The 21,797-nt window shown below is 42.7% G+C and overlaps 1 pseudogene; it reads left to right on the top strand.

Annotated features, from left to right (window-relative positions):
• The first annotated feature begins 14,910 nt into the window (after nucleotides 1-14,910).
• Nucleotides 14,911-15,349, top strand: LOC147369169 (nuclear transport factor 2 pseudogene; annotated as a pseudogene).
• Nucleotides 15,350-21,797: the final 6,448 nt, after the last annotated feature.

Below are 21,797 nucleotides of genomic sequence, written 5' to 3'. Positions count from 1 at the left end.
CCGTCTCTGGGATTCTCCAGGCAAGAACACTGGAGTGGGTTGCCATTTCCTTCTCCAATGCAGGAAAGTGAAAGTGAAGTCGCTCAGTCGTGTCTGACACTTTGCAACCCCATGGACTGCAGCCTACCAGGCTCCTATGTCCATGGGATTTTCCAGGCAAGAGTACTGGAGTGGGTTGCCATTGCCTTCTCTGATAATTATGTTATCCTTTACCAATTAAAAAAAAGTGAAAATTTCTGTTAGAGCATTATAGAAAACTCTGAAGACTACATTAGGGATGTCAGACTTGTAAAAAGAAGTTGCATGAGTCACTTCAAAAGGTCAGTTTTCTCTTCAGGGAAGCTGAACTAAAATTATGAAATATATAGGCAAATGTTGCTGTGGGTAGTGAAAACAAGCAGTGGTTTCTAGCACTTGGCAATCCAGATAGGAGCCTTTATTTGGCACTGAACTGTTTTTCGCTAGGGAACTATATATGACACAATATAGGGTGAAAAACAGTAGTGCTGCCATTAATTTAACAATAGTTTATAGCTTAAGTCATAAAGTTTAGGACAATAAGTGAGTTTAAGACTTTTAAAGTCTTCATCCCATGATTAGGAAGACAACAAAGGTTACTGTGTGGAGGAAAGTTTCAGTCCTGAGACCTACAGAATGAAGAAAAGGCTCTGCAAAGCCAGGTATCTGCCTGTCTCCTGCTTCTTCATAGCTCTCAGCTCTGTTTAGCTCTGCTTGGCTCCACACTCTCCTACCTATGCCCTCTGTTTCATGACCCCAAGAAAGGTATCCTTTTTTCCAGATTTAATCCAGACAAGGCCCCAGGTTCCGAGCACAGCAGGGTGGGAGGTCCCAAAGCACTGCACGCACCCCTCAGGGCAGCCAGACTCGCTGGACCTGGACAATGAGCTGCAGAGAAAGAGGAGAGGAAATGCGGGGCCAGAACTCTGCTGGACGCAGGCCATGGGGGTGGCAGATCGACCCCAGGGCAGCCAGAAGCAGCAAGGCCAGGAAGCCAGACATCCTAGAGTGTGAAATCAAGTGGGCCACAGAAAGCATTCCTAGGGATGAAGCCAGTTGAGGTGATGGAATTCTAGCTGAGCTATTCCAAACTCTAAAAGATGATGCTCTTAAAGTGCTGCACCCAATATGCCAGCAAATTTGGAAAACTCAGCAGTGGCCATAGGACTGGAAAAGGTCAGTTTTCATCCCAATCCCAAAGAAAGCAATGCCAAAGAATGTTCAAACTAATGTACAATTGCACTCATTTTACATGCCAGCAAAATTACATTCAAAATCCCCCAAGCAAGGTTTCAGCAGTACATGAACTGAAAACTTGCAGATGTACAAGCTGGATTTAGAAAAGGCAGAGGGACCGAAGATCAAATTGCCAACATATGCTGGATCACAGAAAAAGCAAGGGAATTCCAAAAAAACATATACTTCTGTTTCACTGACTATGCTAAAGCCTTTAATTGTGTGGATCACAACAAACTGGAAAATTCTTAGAGATGGGAATACCAGACCACCTTATCTGTCAAACCTGTATGCAGGTCAAGAAGCAACAGTTAGAACTGGACATGGAACAACAGAATGATTCCAAATTGGGAAAGGAGTACCTCAAGGCTGTATGCGTCACCCTGCTTATTTAACTTATATGCAGAATACATCATGTGAAACGTCAGGCTGGATGACTCACAAACTAGAATCAAGATTGCCAGGAGAAAGCTAGAGCACTTTCTAACACCATACACAAAAATAAACTCAAAATGGATTAAAGACCTAAATGTAAGACCAGAAACTATAAAACTCTTAGAGGAAAACATAGGCAGCATACTCACTGACATAAATCACAGCAAGATCTTCTATGATCCACCTCCTGGAGTAATGGAAATAAAAACAATAATAAATAAATGGGACCTAATTAAACTTAAAAGCTTTTGCACAACAAAGAAAGCCATAAGCAAGGTGAAAAGACAACCCTCAGAATAGGAGAAAATTACAGCAAATTAAACAACTGAGAAAGAATTAATCTCCAAAATATACAAGTAGTTCATGCAGCTCAATACTAGAAAACAAACAGCCCAATCAAAAAGTGGGCAAAGACCTAAACAGACACTTCTCCAAAGAAGGCATACAAATGGCTAATAAACACATGAAGAGACGCTCAACATCATTCATTATTAGAGAAATGCAAATCAAAACCACAATGAGATATCATCTCACACCAGTCAGAATGGCTGCTATCAAAAAGTCTATACAATAAACACTGGAGATGGTGTGGAGAAAAAGGAACCCTCTTATACTGTTAGTGGAAATGCAAACTGGTACAGCCACTATGGAGAATAGTGTGGAGATTCCTTAAAAAAACAGAATAGAATTGCCATATAATCCAGAAATCCCACTGCTAGGCATATACCCCAAGGAAACTACAATTTAAAGAGACACATGTACCCCACTGTTCACTGAAGCACTATTTACAATTGCTAGGACATGGAAGCAACCTAGATGTCCATCAGCAGATGAATGGATAAGGAAGTTGTGGCACATATACAAAATGGAATATTACTCAGCTATAAAAAGAATGCATATTTGAGTCAGTTCTAATGAAGTAAATGAACCTAGAGCCTATTATACAGAGTGAAGTAACTCAGAAAGAGAAATACAAGTACTGTATATTAGCACATTAAATGGAATTTAAAAAGATGGTACCAATGATCCTACTTGTAGGGCAGCAAAGGAGACATAGACATAAAGAACAGACTTTTGGACTCAATGGGAGAAGGATATGGTGGGATGATATGAGAGAATAGCATTGAAACATATACATTACTATATGTAAAAAGATGACCAGTGAAAGTTCTGTGCATAAAGCAGAGCACCCAAAGCCAGTGCTCGGGGATAACTTAGATGGATAGGGTTGGGAGGGAGTTGGGAGGCGGATTCAGGGATGGAGGACACATGTGTACCTGTGGCCAATTCATGTTGATGTATGGCAAAACCATCAAAACATTGTAATTATCCTTTAATTAAAATAAATGAATTAATTTTAAAAACAGAAAAGAAAGATTGCTGGGAGAAATATCAACAACCTCAGATATACAGATGATACTACTTTAATGGCAGAAAGTAAAGAGGAACTAAAGAGCCCTTTAATGAAATTCAAAGAGGACAGTGAAAAAAGCTGGCTTAAAACTCAACATTCAGAAAACTAAGATCATAGCATCCAGTCCCATCACTTCATGGCAAAAAGATGGGGGAAAAGTGAAAATAGTGACAGATTTTATTTTCTTGGGCTCCAAAATCACTGTGGACAGTGACTGTAGTCATGAAATTAAAAGACACTTGTTCCTTGGAAGAAAAATTATGACAAACCTAAACAGCATATTAAAAACCAGAGACATTACTTTGCCGACAAAGATCCATATAGTCAAAGCTATGGTTTTTCCGGTAGTCATGTACAGACAAGAGTTGGACCATAAAGAAGGCTGAATGTTGAAGAATTGATGCTTTTCAATTACGGTGCTGGAGAAGACTCTTGAGTGTCCCTTGGACAGCTAGGAGGGTCAAACAAATCAATCCTAAAGGAAACCAACCCTGAATATTCACTGGAAGGACTTATGCTAAAGCTGAAGCTCCAATACTTTGGTCACTTGATGCAAAAAAAGCAAACTCACTAAAAAAGATCCTGATGCTGAGAAATGTTGAGGGCAAGAGGAGATTGAGGGCAACAGAGGATAAGATAGTTGAACGGCATCATTGACTCAACGTATGTGAATTTGAGCAAACTCAGGGAGATAGTGAAGGACAGGGAAACCTGTGTGCTGCAGTCCACGGGGTCGCAAAGAGTCAGATACAACTGAATGACTCAACAACAATCCAGACACTGGAATATAGTTGCAAAGCTACTAAGAAAACACACATACCCAGATCCAGTAACATATCAAAAGAGTGCAGTGAACTGTGGTGGATGAAGTGGCCAGTTAATTTCAGGGTTGTGGATAAGTTCCAATGTTAAGAAATTGTGCACTGTTGTTGGGATTGTAAATTGGCACAGCTACTAGGGAAAACAGTATGGAGGTTTCTCAAAAAACTAAAAATAGAACTACCATATGACCCAACAATCCCCTCCTGAGAAAACCGTAACTCAAAATGGTACATGCACCCTGATGTTCCTTGCAATACTATTTACAATAACCAGGACATGGAAGCAACAAAAATGTCCACCAACAGAGGAATGGATAAAGAAGACGTGGTACATATATACAAAGAAACATTACTCAGCCATAAAAAAGAATGAATTTGTGCCATTTGCAGAGATGTGAAGGGACCTAGAGACTGTCATACAGAGTGAAGTGAGTCAGAAGATAAACAAGTATTGCATATTAATGCATATATGTGGAATCTAGAAATATGGTATAGATGATCTTATTTGCAAAGCAGCAATAGAGACAGACATAGGGAACAAATGTATGGCTACCAAGGAGGAAAGCGGGGAGTGGGGTGGGAGGAACTGAGAGATTGGGACTGACAAATATACACTGCTGCTGTTGCTGCTGCTGCTAAGTCGCTTCAGTCGTGTCCGACTCTGTGCGACCCCACAGACGGCAGCCCACCAGGCTCCTCCGTCCCTGGGATTCTCCAGGCAAGAACAATGGAGTGGGTTGCCATTTCCTTCTCCAATGCATGGAAGTGAAAAGTGAAAGTGAAGTCGCTCAGTCGTGTCCGACTCTTAGAGACCTCGGGGACTGCAGCCTACCAGGCTCCTCCATCCATGGGATTTTCCAGGCAAGAGTACTGGAGTGGGGTGCCATTGCCTTCTCCAAAATATACACTACTATATATAAAATCAATAACTTACACAAACCTACTGTATAGCACAGGGACCTCTACTCTGTATGTTCTGTGGTGACCTAAATAGGAAGGAAATCTAAAAAAGAGGGGATATGTGTATACACATAACTGATTCACTTTGGTGAACAGCAGAAACTAATACAACACTGTAAATCAATTTTACTCCAATAAAAATTAGGGAAAATGGATTAAAAAAATAAGGAAATCCAGTCATTTCTGGCAACATGGATGAACCCTGAGGACATTATACTAAGTGCAATAAGTGAGACAAAGAAAAGCAAATACTGTATATTATCACTTATATGTGAAATTTTTTTTTAAAAGGCAATCTCATCAAAACAGAGATCAAATTTGTGGTTACCAGAAGCTGGAGCTGGAAGAATTGGAGGAAAATGATCAAAGGTACAAATTTCCAGTTATAAGATAAATAAGTACTGGGTATGTAATGTACAGCACAATGACTATAGTTAACAATGCTATATGGTGTATTTGAAAGTTGTTAAGAGAGTAAATCCTAAAATATGGTTTTCCTTTTTATTTTTTTGACTATGAGATGATGAATGTTAAATAAACTTATTGTGACAATCATTTTTCAATATACCTAAGTCAAGTGATTCGGCTGTACACCTTAAACATAAGCAGTTTTGTATGTCAATAATAACTTAATAAAAGTGAAAAAAAAAGAAATTGATTAATATCATTCATCATTTTAATAGAACCAACATAATATATTTAATAAAAAGGCTCATGATATATTTAATAAAATTCAATATCTTTAGGGAATTCCCTGGTGGTTTAGCAACTAGGATTCAGCGCTTTCACTGCTATGGCTCAGGTTCAATCCTTCATTGTGGAACTGAGATTCCACAAGCTGCACAGCACAACCAAAAAAAAAATCTTTATTTTTTAAAGAAAGTGAAAGTGAAGTCGCTCAGTCGTGTCTGACTCTTTTCGACCCCATGGACTGTAGCCTACCAGGTTCCACCATCCATGGGATTTTCCAGGCAAGCATACTGGAGTGAGTTGCCATTTCCTTCTCCAGGAGATCTTCCCGACCCAGGGATTGAACCCTGGTCTCCCACATGGTAGGCATTGTAGGCAGACGCTTTACCTTCTGAGCCACCAGGAAAGATCAAAGATCTATTTTTTAAATACTTATCAATTGCTGATTCTTAAATATTCTTTAAAATAATAATATAGTCATATGACTACTATATGCAGGTCAGGAAGCAACAGTTAGAACTGGACATGGAATAACAGACTGGTTCCAAATAGGAAAAGGAGTACGTCAAGACTGCATATTGTCACCCTGCTTATTTAACTTATATGCAGAGTAAATCATGAGAAACCTTGGGCTGGAAGAAACACAAGCTGGAATCAAGATTGCCAGGAGAAATTTCAATAACCTCAGATACGCAGATAACACCACCCTTATGGCCGAAAGTGAAGAGGAACTACAAAGAAGAGAAGTGAAAGGCAAAGGAAAAAATGAAAGATATATCCATTTGAATGCAGAGTTCCAAAGAATAACAAGGAGAGATAAAAAAGCCTTCCTCAGTGATCAATGCAAAGAAATAGAAGAAAACAATAGAATGGGAAAGACTAGAGATCTCTTCAAGAAAACTAGAGATAGCAAGGGAACATTTCGTGCAAAGATGGGCACAATAAAGGACAGAAATGGTATGGACCTAGTAGAAGCAGAGATATTACAAAGAGGTGGCAAGAATACACAGAAGAACTACACAAAAAGTCTTCACAACCCAGATAATCACGATGGTATGATCACTCACCTAGAGTCAGACATCCTGGAATGCGAAGTCAAGTGGGCTTTAGGAAGCATCACTACGAACAAAGCTAGTGGAAGTGATGGAACTCCAGGTAAGCTATTTCAAATCCTCAAAGATAATGCTGTGAATGTGGTGAACTCAATAGACCAGCAAATTTGGAAAACTCAGCAGTGGCCACAAGCCTGGAAAAGGTCCGTTTTCATTCCAATCCCAAAGAAAGTCAATGCCAAAGAATTCTCAAACTACTACAATTGCACTCATCTCCCATACTAGTAAAGTAATGCTCAAAATTCTCCAAGCCAGGATGCAACAGTATGTGAACCGTGAACTTCCAGATATTCAAGCTGGATTTAGAAAAGGCAGAGAAACCAGAGATCAAGTTGCCAATATCCGCTGGATCATCAAAAGAGCAAGAGAGTTTGAGAAAAACATCTACTTCTGTTTTATTGACTGTGCCAAAGCCTTTGACTGTGTCAGTTCAGTTCAGTCGCTCAGTCATGTCTGACTCTGTGACCCCATGAACTGCAGCACACCAGGCCTCCCTATCCATCACCAACTCCTGGAGTTTACCCAAACTCATGTCCATTGAGTCAGTGATGCCATCCAATCATCTCATCCTCTGTCATCCTCTTCTCCTCCTGCCCTCAATCTTTTCCAGCATCAGGGTCTTTTCAAATGAGTCAGCTCTTTGCATCAGGTGGCCAAAGTATTGGAGTTTCAGCTTCAGCATCAGTCCCTCCAAAGAACACCCAGGGCTGATCTCCTTTAGGATGGACTGCTTGGATCTCCTTGTAGTCCAAGGGACTCTCAAGAGTCTTCTCCAACACCACAGTTCAAAAGCATCAATTCTTCAGCGCTCAGCTTTCTTTATAGTCCAACTCGCACATCCATACATGAATACTGAAAAAACCATAGCCTTGACTAGATGGACCTTTGTTGACAAAGTAATGTCTCTGCTTTTTAATATGCTGTCTAGGTTGGTCATAGCTTTCCTTCCAAGGAGTAAGCATCTTTTAATTTCATGGCTATGATCACCATTTGCAGTGATTTTGACTGTGTGGATCACAATAAACTGTGGAAAATTCTTCAAGAGGTGAGAATACCAGGCCACCTGGCCTGCCTCTTGAGAAATCTGTATCAGGAAGCAACAGAACTGGACAAGGAACAACAGACTGGTTCCAAATAGGGAAAGGAGGACATCAAGGCTTATATTATCATCCTGCTTGTTTAACTTATATGCAGAGTACATAATGAGAAACACTGGGCTGGATGAAGCACAAGCTGGAATCAAGACTGCTGGGAACAATAACAATAACCTCAGATATGCAGATGACACCACCCTATGGCAGAAAATCAAGAAGAACTAAAGAGCTTCTTGATGAAAGTAAAAGAGGAGAGTGAAAAGTTGGCTTAAATCTCAACATTCAGAAAACTAAGATCATGCCATCTGGTCCCATCACTTCATGGCAAATAAATGGGGAAATAGTGGAAACAGTGACAGACTTTATTTCGGGGGCTCCAAAATCACTGCAGATGGTGACTGCAGTCATGAAATTAAAAGATGCTTGCTCCTTGGAGGATGAGTTATGATCAACGTAGACAGCACATTAAAAAGCAGGGACATTACTTTGCCGACAAAGGTCCGTCTAGTCAAGGCTATGGTGTTTCCAGTAGTCATGTATGGATGTGAGAGTTGGACTATACAGAAAGCTGAGTGCCGAAAAATTGATGCTTTTGAACTGTGGTGTTGCAGAAGACTCCTTGAGAGTCCCTTGGACTGCAAGTGTTAGGGGAAGCACACTGATTGAAACCACCCATCCTGGCCAGGCACCATAGTAACCATTTGCATGAGTTGTTTTATGACAGGAGATCCTGATAAGGAATACTGAACTAATAAGCCACCACAAACTGGAAGAGTTCGGGAAAGGTCTAAAGGAGACACCGCGTGTCCATCCACTGCCCAGAATCCCTCTCGCTAGCATCCATCTTGGCTGAGCTATGCGTGTGCCACCAGGAAAGACTCTGAATTAGAATGATTGGCCAAAGACCACCCGGAAACTAATCCCATCACCATAAAACCTGAGACCGCGAGCCATGCAGCAGAGCAGTTCTCCTGGGTTCCCTTCCCCTACTGCAGTCCACCCGGGTGCCATTTCCCAATAAAATCTCTTGCTTTGTCAGCACATGTGTCTCCTCGGACAATTCATTTCCAAGTGTTAGACAAGAGCCCAGTTTTGGGCCCTGGGAGGGGTCCCCCTTCCTGCAACACAAGGGGATCAAACCAGTAGAGCCTAAAAGAATTCAGTCCTGAATATTCATTGGATGGACTGATGCTGAAGCTGAAACTCCAGTACTTTGGCCACCTGATGTGAAGAACTGACTCACTGAAAAGACCCTGATGCTGGGAAAGATTGAAGGTGGGAGGAAGGTGACAACAGAGAATGAGATGGTTGGATGGCATCACAGACTCAATTGACATGAGTTTGAGTAAACTCCGGGAGTTGGTGATGGACAGGGAAGCCTGGAGTGCTGCAGTCCAAGGGGTCTCAAAGAGTCAGACATGACTGAGCAACTGAACTGAACTGAGGTTGGTCATAGCTTTCCTTCCAAGAAGCAAGCATCTTTTAATTTCATGGCTGCAGTCACCATCTTCAGTGATCTTGGAGCCCAAGAAAATAAAGTCTGTCACTGTTTCCATTGTTTGCCCATCTCTTGCCATGAAATGTAGGGATGCCATCATCTTCATTTTTTGAATGTTGAATTTTAAGTCAAATTTTCCACTCTCTCACTTTCATGAAGAGGCTCTTTAGTTCTTCTTCACTTTCTGCCATAAGGGTGGTGTCATCTGCATATTGATATTGATATTTCTCCCTGCAATCTTGATTCCAACTTGTGCTTCATTCAGTCCCACATTTTGCATGATACACTCTGCATATAAGTTAAATAAGCAGGGTGACAATATACAGCCTTGATGTACTCTTCTCCCAATCCAGAACCAGTCAGTAGTTCCATGTGCGGTTCTAACTGCTGCTAATTTAAAAAAAAAAAAGAGGAAATTCCTTGGTGGTCCTCAGGGGACCACAGGAGGGCCACACTGTCACTGCCAAGGGTGAACCAAACAAAAACAAATGAAAACAACAAAAAAATGAGTCTATGGGGTAATGACTGAAAAACTTTTAGAGTGTACCCAAATCATCTAACGCAGTTCAAACTTTACAGTGTTTCAGAAACTCACCTCAACTTAGGAAAAACGAAGATTTCTTGGGTCCACCTTCCAGCAGTTCTATGACTAAGGAAGCCTTGCTTTCAGAGAAAATTCCAGGTAGTTTTGATGTGGACAGGATTCCACTGCTCTTTGAGAATAAATGATTGTCAGATGGTGCTAAATGCAGGTTGAAAAGACTCCCACTTAGTGCTTGCCATTTGCAAGGTTTTGGAAGGAGCCAGGAATCAGGGTTTTCATTATACACACAATTGGAATTCAACACAGGTATTCCAAAGACTGCCCTTTGAGAACTCAAGATAAGGACTTCCCTGGTGGTCCAGTGGTTAAGTATCTGCATTCCAGTGCAGGGGGTGCGGGTTTGATCCCTAGTAAGATCCCATGTGCCCCGGGGCAACTAAGCCACAATGCTTGACCTCTCCTGCCACAACTAAGACCGAACGCAGCCAAATAAATATTGAAAAAAATAAAGAACTAATGATATAATGATATGGTTACTGTCTCTCACACTTCTAAAATTGCAAGCCAAAGAAATACATTTAACCTTTTATTGAGTACATATTTATGTACGTATATGTAAATATGTGTGTATGTTCAAAATGGGTACAAAATTCTGGGAACAATACTTACCCTGACATAGCCTAAAATTCTAAAGGTTAATGTAACAAAAAATTTCATTTTCCTCCCTCTAGGTCCGGTTTCTCTTTTTTGTTCCCCATAAAGGGGAGAGTCCTCCACTTCTCTTTTAAATGTATATTTGGGTCCCTTTCCAAATGCAAATTCTACCTTATCTATAGTTATTTAGGGTAGATTTCAAAGCTTGTGATTTCAAAGGTAGATTGTGTTTACTTTTCAGGACTTCCCAGACTGCAGTGTAGATATTCAAACCAACGGTATTTGGAAGGTGAGGGTGTCTCCTTTTGTTCTCTAAAAGCACCCATAAAATTGTGGAAATGGGAACTGTAATGAAGTTAACTAGTGGTTTCTTGATGATGGATACTCCCCTCAGTCTTCCTTCTTGCAGATATTGAGAAAACAAAAGCCCTATTTCAGAAATACCTGAGTCTATGGACTCATTTCCAAACTAGAGCAATGTGCTCTGATATTTCATCTCCACTAGTCTCTTCTTTTAAAAAAAAAAAAAGTGAGTGTTGCCCCACTACATTGATTAACCCATGTGCAACTCACAGGGTGAAATGCACCAGTCTAAGACCTGTTGGGAAAGGAGGATTTGCTGCAAGGTCCCAGGTTTAAAGGGTTCCCAGGTTGTGCTAGTGATAATCTGCCTGCCGATGTAGAAGACACAAGAGATGCTGGTTCCATCCTTTGTGTCTGGAAGCTCCCCTGGAGAAGAAAATGGCAACCCACTTCAGCATTCTTGCCTCAGAAATCCCATGGATGGAGGAGCCTTGCCAGCTACAGTCCGTGGGGTCGCAAAAAGTCATACCGGACAGAACAATCCAGGTTAAAAGAGCTCCCTGTTCTCATTCTGAATGGCATTCAATAGGTAACTTGCAGATTTTTTTTTTTTTTCTTAATCCCCCAATAGGAAAGACCCTGATACAGGGAAAGATCAGAGGCAGGAGAAGGGGACGACAGAGGATGAGATGGTTGGATGGCATCATCGACTCAAAGGGCATGCATGAGTTTGAGCAAGCTTGGGGAGATGGTGGAGGACAGGGAAGCCTGGTGTGCTGCAGTCCATGGAGTCACAAAGACTCAGAACAACAACAGGAAATGTGCTGCTGCTGCTGCTAAGTCGCTTCAGTCGTGTCCAACTCTGTGCGACCCCATAGACGGCAGCCCACCAGGCTCCCCCGTCCCTGGGATTCTCCAGGCAAGAACACTGGAGTGGGTTGCCATTTCCTTCTCCAATGCATGAAAGTGAAAAGTGAAAGTGAAGTCGCTCAGTCTTGTCCGACTCTAGCGACCCCAAGGACTGCAGCCTACCAGGCTCCTCCGTCCATGGGATTTTCCAGGCAAGAGTACTGGAGTGGGGTGCCATTGCCTTCTCCAAGGAAATGTGCAAAAGGTGCTATCAGAGAAGTCACTGGAAGTGGCAAGAAAGGGAAGGCAAATTCACAAAACCTGGAGAGTAGTTGTAGTTTGAGAAATGGAAGCTCAGAATCGGGCGAGATTTTCCCTGTGGCGATGGTTCTCAAATATAAGACCAGTTTTTTATTTGCAGATGTGAGGAATCCCCGCAGGCACAGACCAGCAGGGGGCGCAAGAAAGCCCAGGGAGTGCCATGCCTTTTGTTCCTGCTCATTCCTTCTATTTCTGTCATCAAATCCAAACAATAGAGAGGCATGAACCTGCTAGCTTCTCCTTCTTCCTCTTCTTTTTTTCATAAATCTCCCTAAGAAAACTACTTGTATTTAAAATTTCTTTAAACAACCTTTCACCCTAGAAATGGGAGAACTGAAATTCTGGTTAATTCTGATTTCAAACATCTGCCCAGCATTTTTGGAATAGATATTGATCCCCGAAACCTCCCGCAATTTCACCCTTACAATGGTGTTAGGGCCAACACGAGATTTTCTTACAACAGAGTTGGTGTCACAGAACCAAAGTTGGTAACGGGTCATTACCTACTGTGATGGGCAGCTCCTGGGTCTGGTCATTTGCAGGAGTCCAGCGCCAGGGGGTAGGCTATTTGAAATATATTGCCCACCCTCAGAAATTCCTGAGCCAAGGCAAAATGTACTTGGCTAGATGTGCACACATCTGGACCCTCCCCTTCCCAGTCCAAGTGACTGATTAGGAGGCCACAGTTCTAGACTCTCCCTTATGGCCAGCCCATCCCTCCCTCAGTTCGTGGCCTTTGTAAGGCTCAACCACCCCTGCGTCAGAGAAATTGGCTCTGGCAGGGCAGGCCCCCAGAAACTCCTGGAGGCTGGTGTGTGTGTGTGTGTTGGTGGGGGGTGGGGGGTGCCCACAGGTTGAAATGGTCTAGGAGAGACATCACTTTGAGGACAAAGGTCCATATAGTCAAAGTTACGATTTTTCAATAGATGGATGTGAGAGTTGGACCATAAAGAAGAAGGCGGAGCATAGAAGAATTGATGCTTTAAAATTGTGGTGTTGGAGAAGACACTAGAGAGTCCCTTGGACAGCAAGATCATACCAGTCAATCCTAAAGGAAATCAACCTTGAATATTCACTGGAAGGACTGATGCTAAAGCTGAAGCTCCAATACTTTGGCCACCTGATTCGAAGAGCCAACTCATTGGTAAAAACCCTGATGCTGGGAAAGATTGAAGGCAGGAAGAGAAGGGGTCGATAGAGGATGAAATGATTGGATGGCATCACTAACTCAATGGACATGAGTTTGAGCAAATTCTGGGAGACAATGAAGGACAGGGAAGCCTGGTATGCTGCAGTCCATGTGTTAGGGGAAGCACACTGACTGAAACTGCCCACCCTGGCCAGGCACCACAGTAACCATTTGCATGAATTATATTTTAAGACAGGAGGTCCCAGTAAGGAACACAGAACTAACAAGCCATCACCAATGGATGAATTTGAAAGAGGTCAAAAGGAGACGCCCCGTGTCCTCAGTTCAGTTCAGTTCAATTGCATCTTTGTGACCCCATGGACTGCAGCATGACAGGCTTCCCTGTCCATCACCAACTCCCAGAGCTTGCTCAAAGTCATGTCCATTGAGTCAGTGATGCCATCCAACCATCTCATCCTCTGTTGTCACCTTCTCCTTCTGCCTTCAATCTTTCCCAGCATCTGGGTCTTTTCCAATGAGTCAGTTCTTCCCATCAGGTGGCCAAAGGATTGGAGTTTCAGCTTCAGCATCAGTCCTTCCAATGAATATTCAGGATTGATTTCCTTTAGGATTCACTGGTTTGACCTCCTTGTAGTCCAGTGGACTTTCAAGAGTCTTCTCCAACACCACAGTTCAAAAGCATCAATTCTTCAGCACTCAGCTTTCTTTATAGTCCAACTTGCACATCCATACATGACTACTGCAAAAACCATAGCTTTGACTAGGTGGACCTTTGCAGCAAAGTAATGTCTCTGCTTTTTAATATGCTGTCTAGGTTGGTCATAGCTCTTCTTCCAAGGAGCAGGTGTCTTTCAATTTCATGGCTGTAGTCACCATCTGCAGTGATTTTGGAACCCAAAAAAATAAAGTCTGTCATTGTTTCCATTGTTTCCCCATCTATTTGCCATGAAGTGATGGGATTGGATGCCATGATCTTCATTTTCTAAATGTTGAGTTTTAAGCCAGCTTTTTCACTCTCCTCTTTTACTTTCATCAAGAGGCTCTTTAGTTCTTCACTTTCTGCCATAAGGTGGTGTCATCTGCATATCTGAGGTTATTGATGTTTCTCCCCATGTCCTACTACCTCCCAGAATCCTCACTGGCATCCATTTTGGTTGAGCAATGCTTGACCCACCAGGAAGGACCCTGAGTCAGAGTGATTCGCCAGAGAAAATCTGGAAACTAATCCCATTACCATATAATCCAAGACTGTGAGCCATGTGGCACAGCAGTTCTCCTGGGTTCTCTTACCCTACTCTTCTTTGCATAGGCACCTCTTCTTAATAAAGTCTTTTGCTTTGTCAGCTTATGTGACAATTCATTTCTTAAACAATACATTTCTGAGTGTCAGACAAGAGCCCACTCTTGGGCCCTGGAAAAGGGGTTCCCTTCCTTCAACACATGGGGTCTCAAAGAGTCAGACATGACTTAGCAATTGAACAACAACAAGGAGGAATTATGAAAGGTGAGAGGGTCCAGTGGAGAACAGAAGAGAAGGCCAAGGGCATGGATTGTCCAGCCTCCAGCAACCAGAAGGCTCTGTTATAACAGACCAGGCAGCAGTCCCTGTAAAGAGTCCCAGAAATCAGAGGTCAGATGAACTTGTTGAGTCCCTGGAAATTCCTTAAATACCCTGTTAACTTTTCCAGGCTTTGTTTTCAACTCAGTTAAGAAGTTTGATGCTGGATAACTTCTGAGGATTTTTCAGGGTGTTAACTCTGCACTAGTAGAATAAGTAAATTTTAAAACAAAACAGGAAGACCAAGTTGGGTCTCTGCCACCATTGTGCCAGCTCTTTGGATCTCAATGAGGCTGGGTGATGCTTCAGAATGGGAGACAAGCCAGTTTGGGAGCAAATTGGCTCCAGCTTCATTCAACATTACTACCAGTTATTTGATAATGATAGAATCCAACTAGGAGCAGTTTATTTCGACACCTCAGGATTCACATGGGAAGGACAGCAATTCCAAGGGAAAGCTGCCATTGTGAAGAAATTGCCTAGCTTCCATTCCAGAAAACCCAGCACAGCATCATGGCTCAGGACCATCAGCCCATGCTGGATAGTTGCATCATCAGCACAGTTTTGGCCAGCTCAAGGCCAATGAAGACCCCATCATGTGGTTCCACCAGATGTTCCAATTAAAGAGCATCAAGGTTGCTTGGATTTGTACCAATGACATGTTCAGGCTTGCCCTGCACAACTTGGACTGAACCCCTCCCAGCCAGGCATTCATGCTATTTCTTCTTCCTCTTCCACTTACTATTCAACTATTCACATTCCTTCAGATGCTCCTAATATCAACAAATAAGCAGGGCCTTGGTGGGAATGGATGCAGTGTGCTGCTCTACTGAGCTGTTTTGCATGATATTTGGATTCTAGACTAGCTGCATCTGATAGAAGCTTGTGTTGTACCAGCGTATACCTTGGAATGACTTAAGTAATGCAAAAGGTTGTCTTTTTTTCTTTTTTTGAAAATCTACTGACAAATTGCTTTAGTAACCCATAAAAGTGAAGGAGAAAGCCTCATTACCCAGATACTGATTTGTTCAGATGTTTCAATGCCTCATCATGCAATAAAACCATAAATATTTTCCTAACAACAACAACAAAAAGAACAAGCAATTATATCAAGTAATTGTGAGGATAAAGGCAGATTTTTTTTTTTTTTTTTTTTAAAGTGAGGCTAGGGCTTCCCTGGTAGCTCAGAGGTTAAAGCGTCTGCCTGTGATGCGGGAGACCAGAGTTCGATCCCTGGGTTGGGAAGATCCCCTGGAGAAGGAAATGGCAACCCACTCTAGTGCTCTTGCCTGGAAAATCCCATGGATGGAGGAGCCTGGTAGGCTACAGTCCATGGGGCCGCAAAGAGTCGGACACGACAGAGCGACTTCACTTTCACTTTCAAGGATACAAGTAGATGATAACCTTTCATCTAGCCTAAATAATGTAAAGAAAGAAAATAAGAATACAAAGTAACATTTAAACTATCTGTTTCTAGTTTGGGAGGCCTGGATCATTCAGGCCACAGAGGAAGACAGCTGTGTTCGCATTGAGTTGGTTATAGACCGTACATCTGTCTCATTTGTTAAGTCCCAGTAGCCTGCCTCCCTTCTGACACAGCTGGGGAGTCTCCAGGAAGGCTACCAGCATGAGTCAGACCCAGGGCCCACCCTACAATTCAGAATTCTGGGTATTACTATTTGTGATGAGGTTTAGGAGCCAGACCTTTATTCCCAAAGCCCACAACACAGGCTTTAGAATGTTATTTCTCAGCAAGTTACTACAAGATGAGTTTTTAGTTCCCAGACTTTCTACAGTTCTGGGAGAGAATTTTTACCTGACAATGCCTTTCCACAACCTAATGGTGACTGAGACATACAAGACCCCTCATCAGTGATTGGACTCAATTACAGTTACGGGGCAGCTGACTTTCTGGCCTTCAACTCCCATACTCACTAACAACTGTCTGTTTTCTTGTCAAGTCAGTAAGCCAGCAGCCCACCTCTCTCCTGGGTTTTCCCAAAATACTTAACTGAACTCTGGTACACATCACAGTTCCCTTAGCCTAAGGAGAATGCTTCATTAACACTCCACTGTGTTAAAAGACCCATAAGAGCCTATAATAGTATTAAAAAAAAATTATTCATGACACTATTTAAAGCACAATAAGACAGTCTTTATTCAGGGGACTACTGGGATAGGTGTACAGACCACCGAAGTGGGATTCTGTAATGGAAAGAATGATTGGGCTCAACTCCAAAGGCAAAAAGGAAAGGTTGAAATTCATAGCCAAGGAGCAAGGTCAGTGGATAGAATATTACCAAGGGAAAACCTTAGGAATAAAGGGGCATTCAGGATAAAGCAACCTGACCTAAGGGGATTCTTGTTTAAGGTAGGCCAGGGTAATCAGATATCACCTGAGGGATGGTGGGGAGGATGAGCAACCTGATCAGAGATTTCAAGGGTAATCAGAAATCTTGAGGGTGGGGGCTTCTGGTTAAACTGACTGAGCAGGATTCCTCCTAAAGTTGGACAATGTAAAGCAAGAATGGAGGCCTGAAAGTCAGATCTAGTTGGAAAAATGCTCAGGGAAACCTGGGTAGAGTTTGGCTGAATAGAGCATCTGCCAACACTCCAGCCTTTTTTCTGCATAATAGAATAGAGCAGAAATTATTGGCGTGAATCATGATTTGTATGTCTTTGGGCTGCAGGCAAAAAAAAATCGTGAGAAGTACTAGCTTACCAGTGAAATCCAAATTCTTTAGCCTCTAACCTCATCTGCAGGTTGGTCACACAATTCCCTCCAAATAACAAGTATTTTGCATAATGGTCATTCATTCACTTATTTCATCTTCGTGTTGTGCCAATGAGGTTTTCCCATCTTCCAGAAGAAGCTCCATTTGCTCACCCTTGAGCCAGGCTGCTCTGAGTTGACACCCAGTAAATGCTAAATTGAATTAACTCAGAGAGGAGAGTGATTAGGACAGCATATGTGCTGGCAATTATCTCTGTGTTCCGAGGAGATGACCTCAACAAAAACAACCAGAATGCAAAAGAGATGAATGGGGGCTCTGTCAGTTTTAACCAGTTAGGTAGGTCGGGGAGGTAAAAAGCAGAGAAAAGCAGATAACTTTCACATTTCAATGCGGGGTCTCAAATTTATCTACAAGAGACTATGAGCAAGGCTGGAAATAATCACAAACAGGCAGAAGTAAGACTGTGACAAGTATTCTAATATTGTAAGCCAAATTAGTGGGTGTGTGAGGGTGGGTGGGTCAAGGCCTGTGTTTGTTTGTTTGTTTTTAATATTTACTTATTTGGCTGCACAAGGTCTTAGTTGCGGCATGCAGGATCTAATTCCCTAACCAGGGCTCAAACCCAGGCCCCTTGCATTGGGAACACGGAGTCTTAGCCACTGGGCCACCAGGGAAGCACCCAGGCCTGTGTTAGTTCCTTAGGGCTGCTGTAACAAATCGTACAGACTGGGTAACCTGAAACAACAGGAATTTCTTCTCTCAAGTTCTGGAGGCCAGAGTGTGAAATCAGGGCGTGGCAGGACCATACTCTAGGGGGAGAATCCTTCCTTGCTTTCTCTTAGCGTCTGGTGATTACCAGCAATCCCTGGCATTCCTGGCCTTGTAGACACACCACTCCCATCTCTGGCTTCATGGTCACATGGCCTTCATCCTGGTATTTATCTTCATATGACCTACGAACCCATCATTGGACTTCAAGGTCACTCTAATTCAGTATGACCTTGTCATAACTTGTTCACAACTACAAAGATCCTATTTCCAAATAAGGCTACTTCCACAGTAATAAGAGATCAGGATTTAAGTATATCATGTTGTGGGATACATTTTGACCCATTACAGGACTCTCACTGCCATCCCTATCTGCACGTGAAATAAACTGAGCTTGAGAGAATGGGGCTGAAGGGAGACTGGAAAAATTAGAAGGGTCAGTAGTGTCAGGAAATTCCTGAAATAGATCATGCTATGTTTAAAAGATTTAGTGAAAGCACTCAGAGTATCTGAGGAATAAGGACTCAGAATTCAGAATTCTCTATGTCTGGAGCAAATATACATAGTGACTACCATCCAGGTGTTCAGTAGCAGAAACTCAAACTGAGATGCACTATAATTACAGGTGTTGAACACTAAGAAGTTTAAAAGTTCATGTACAGCTAACTGAGGAGGAAAGGGGGACTATGACATGTAAGTACCTCCTAAGTATCCCTGACTCTGTGCTGGGGTGCGTGTGCATGTGCTAAGTCACTCAGTCATGTCTGACTCTTTGCAAACCTATAAACTGTAGCCTGCCAGGCTCCTCTGTCCATGGGATTCTCCAGGCAAGAGTACTGGAGTGGGTTACCATGCCCTCCTCCAGGGGATCTTCCCCACCCAGGGATCCAACCCATATCTCCTGCAAATCCTGCACTGCAGGTGGATTCTTTATCATTGAGCCACCGGAGAAGCCCCTGTCACTGGAGTACTTATGCAAAAAATTTTGTTTGATTCATGTGACCCAGGGATTGTATCATCATATATGAGTAGAGAAACTTATCCACTGCCTCCCAACATCTAAGCAACCAGCAGAGCAAGGGAACAGAAATAAGATTTCCCTGTTCCTGAGACTGACTGAGAAAAAATACCTAAGATAAAGGTACTCCATGGTTATATGACTTAAACCACACTTGAATAGGAAGGCTAGATAGAGATGAAGGGGCTAGCATAGGTTCTGTGCTCTGAGAAGGGATCAGGACACACCTTAGAGTATGGGATCCAGCATGTAGTGAACACTTCTGTCCTACAGGACAGACTCCAAGCTCTTCATGTGGCCCTGAGGGCTCCAGCTTCCTGGGATTCCAGTGTGCATTAAGTGATAAAATGCAGATGGTAAGCCTAACATATGCTGAACATATTGTGCATGACATCTGCCTTCCCCACCCCGATCCCCATACATCTGGGATCCTTGACCAGTTTTCTCTCCCTGAGCTCCAGCTTCCTGAAATTCCAGGATCCTGGGATTCACCTCACTTAAGGAACAGACAGAATGAAAGGGAACATTCAAAGAACTGCAATAGCCAGGGTTGATTCCCTCCAGAAAGAGTCAAAGACTATGCAGGAGCAAAACTGAAAATTAGAGTGGACAGAGAAAACAGGCAGGAGGATTTCCCTCATGATACAGTGGTTCAGAATCCGCTTGCCAGTGCAGAAGACACAAGTTCCATCCCTGCTCTGGGATTTTCCACCTGCCTTAAGAGAACCAAGCCCGAGGGTGAGCTCTAGAGACTGTGAGCCACAACTTCTGAAGCTTGCCTGCCCAGAACCCGTGCTCTGCAAGGCACAAAGCCATTACAATGAGAAGGCTGAGCACAGCAACTAAAGAGTAGCCCTCGCTCGCTGCAACTAGAGAAAGCCTGTGCACAGCAATGAAGACCAAGCACAGCCAAAATAAATAAAAATTTTTTAAAAAAACAGGCAGGAAAGACAGACACAGTAAAGCATCTATGTGTTCACAGGAAGCATGGTTTTCCTAAGGTTTTAATAAATAAAATTTTTTAAAAAAGAACAGGCAGGAAAGACAGACACAATAAAGTATCTATGTGTTTACAGGAAACATGGCTTTCCTAAGGTTTTGCCACAACTGTGAAATGCCACAGTGCACCCATCTTGGAGTGACTCTTATTTTCTTACCACCCACACCCCAGATCTGCTTGCTACACTCATTTGTGACTATTCCATTATGTCACCCTCACCTCCTGACAACTCATGATCCTTAGTTAATCCCACCTGTCCTGAGTCCACCTCTAAAGAGCATCCAAAGTGCAAATGACCCCTACTTCCCTAACACCCTCCTCCTTCTCCTCCATCCTTGGCACCTTTTTCCAGTGAACAACTGGGTTATTTTAGGTGCTTTCATTGGAGCACTTGAATAGTTGGTTATGTTCGTCTTTGTGTAGTTCTCAAAGTCTTTTTGACTTTGGCAAAAGGAACAAAACAAAACAAAATATAAAAATAGATGAGCAGCCTTCACGTGACAGCTGGGAGGCCTGTATTGCAAGAAAATTAATCAAGCCAAATTTCTTCACTCAGTGGGTTCTCAGAGCCCTTTTTATCAGCCATAACCTCTGCTGGATATTGGGGTACCAGGTCAGAACCCTACTGTCCTTGCTTCCTAGAAGTCTATGAATAAGTCATAGTAATACTCAGCACTGTTATTCTTAGGACTGCTAGTCAAGCTATAGTTTGTTGAGCATCTACTCTGCCCAGAATCATGCTGACTCCTTTACAACAGAGCTTCCCAAACTGCAAAGAGCTGGACTTCCCTGGTGGAAGTGGAAGTGGAGCTTCCACTGCAAGGGGCATGGGTTCAAACACCGGTCAGGGAACTAAGATCCCACATGCCATTCAACTCACCCAAAAAACAAAACAAAACAAATTGCAAGTAACTAGAAAGTCTAGTCCTAGTATTTGGTTAACGATTCAGACTGTGTTTGGGACCCGAGGGTTCTATTTCTAATGAGCTCTCAGGTAAGCCAGATGTGGCTGTCCAGGAATCAGACAACAAGGTGGCACATTTTATACACCTGTATTTGTCATTCATCTACAAGTACATCCTGTGGAATGATGACCTTCTCCCCAGGGGAAGATGTAATTGCTGCCCTTCTGTTTGTAGATACGGCATTTTTAGGAAAGCTATACATGGTACTTTATGGTGCAAAGTTCACTTTCCATGTTTGGCATAATCTATGGTTTCCTTTGCTACAGTCCATTCACCTTTCTACTCTGCAAGGTGAGTGTGTCATGCCTTCCTCCTGCTCTCACATCTCTACTATCTCTTGTTCCTTCCTGTCAGTCAGGGTTCTCCAGAGAAACAAAACCAATAGGGTGTGTGTGTGTGTGTGTATGAAGAGGGGAGGGGACTGATTGATTTATTTCACAAGACTGGTTCACATAATTGTGGAGGCTTGCAAGCCCAAAATGTGCAGGGTAGGCCAGCAGATCAGAGACCAAGGGAAGAGATGATGTTGCAGTTCAAGATAAAAGGCAGTTTGCAGGCAGAATTCCTTAAGTGTGGGATGGGGGGAGGACAGTGTGTGTAAACCTCAGTCTTTACTCTTGTTTTAATCTTTTGGCGGTGCTGCAGGGCATGTGT

This window comes from Bos grunniens, chromosome 7 (assembly GCF_055505025.1).
Source record: "Bos grunniens cultivar Pamir isolate PY7600 chromosome 7, Bosgru_T2T1.0, whole genome shotgun sequence".
In the NCBI taxonomy this organism is placed as follows: Eukaryota; Metazoa; Chordata; class Mammalia; order Artiodactyla; family Bovidae; genus Bos; species Bos grunniens.
This window is presented reverse-complemented; position numbering and strand designations above follow the sequence as displayed.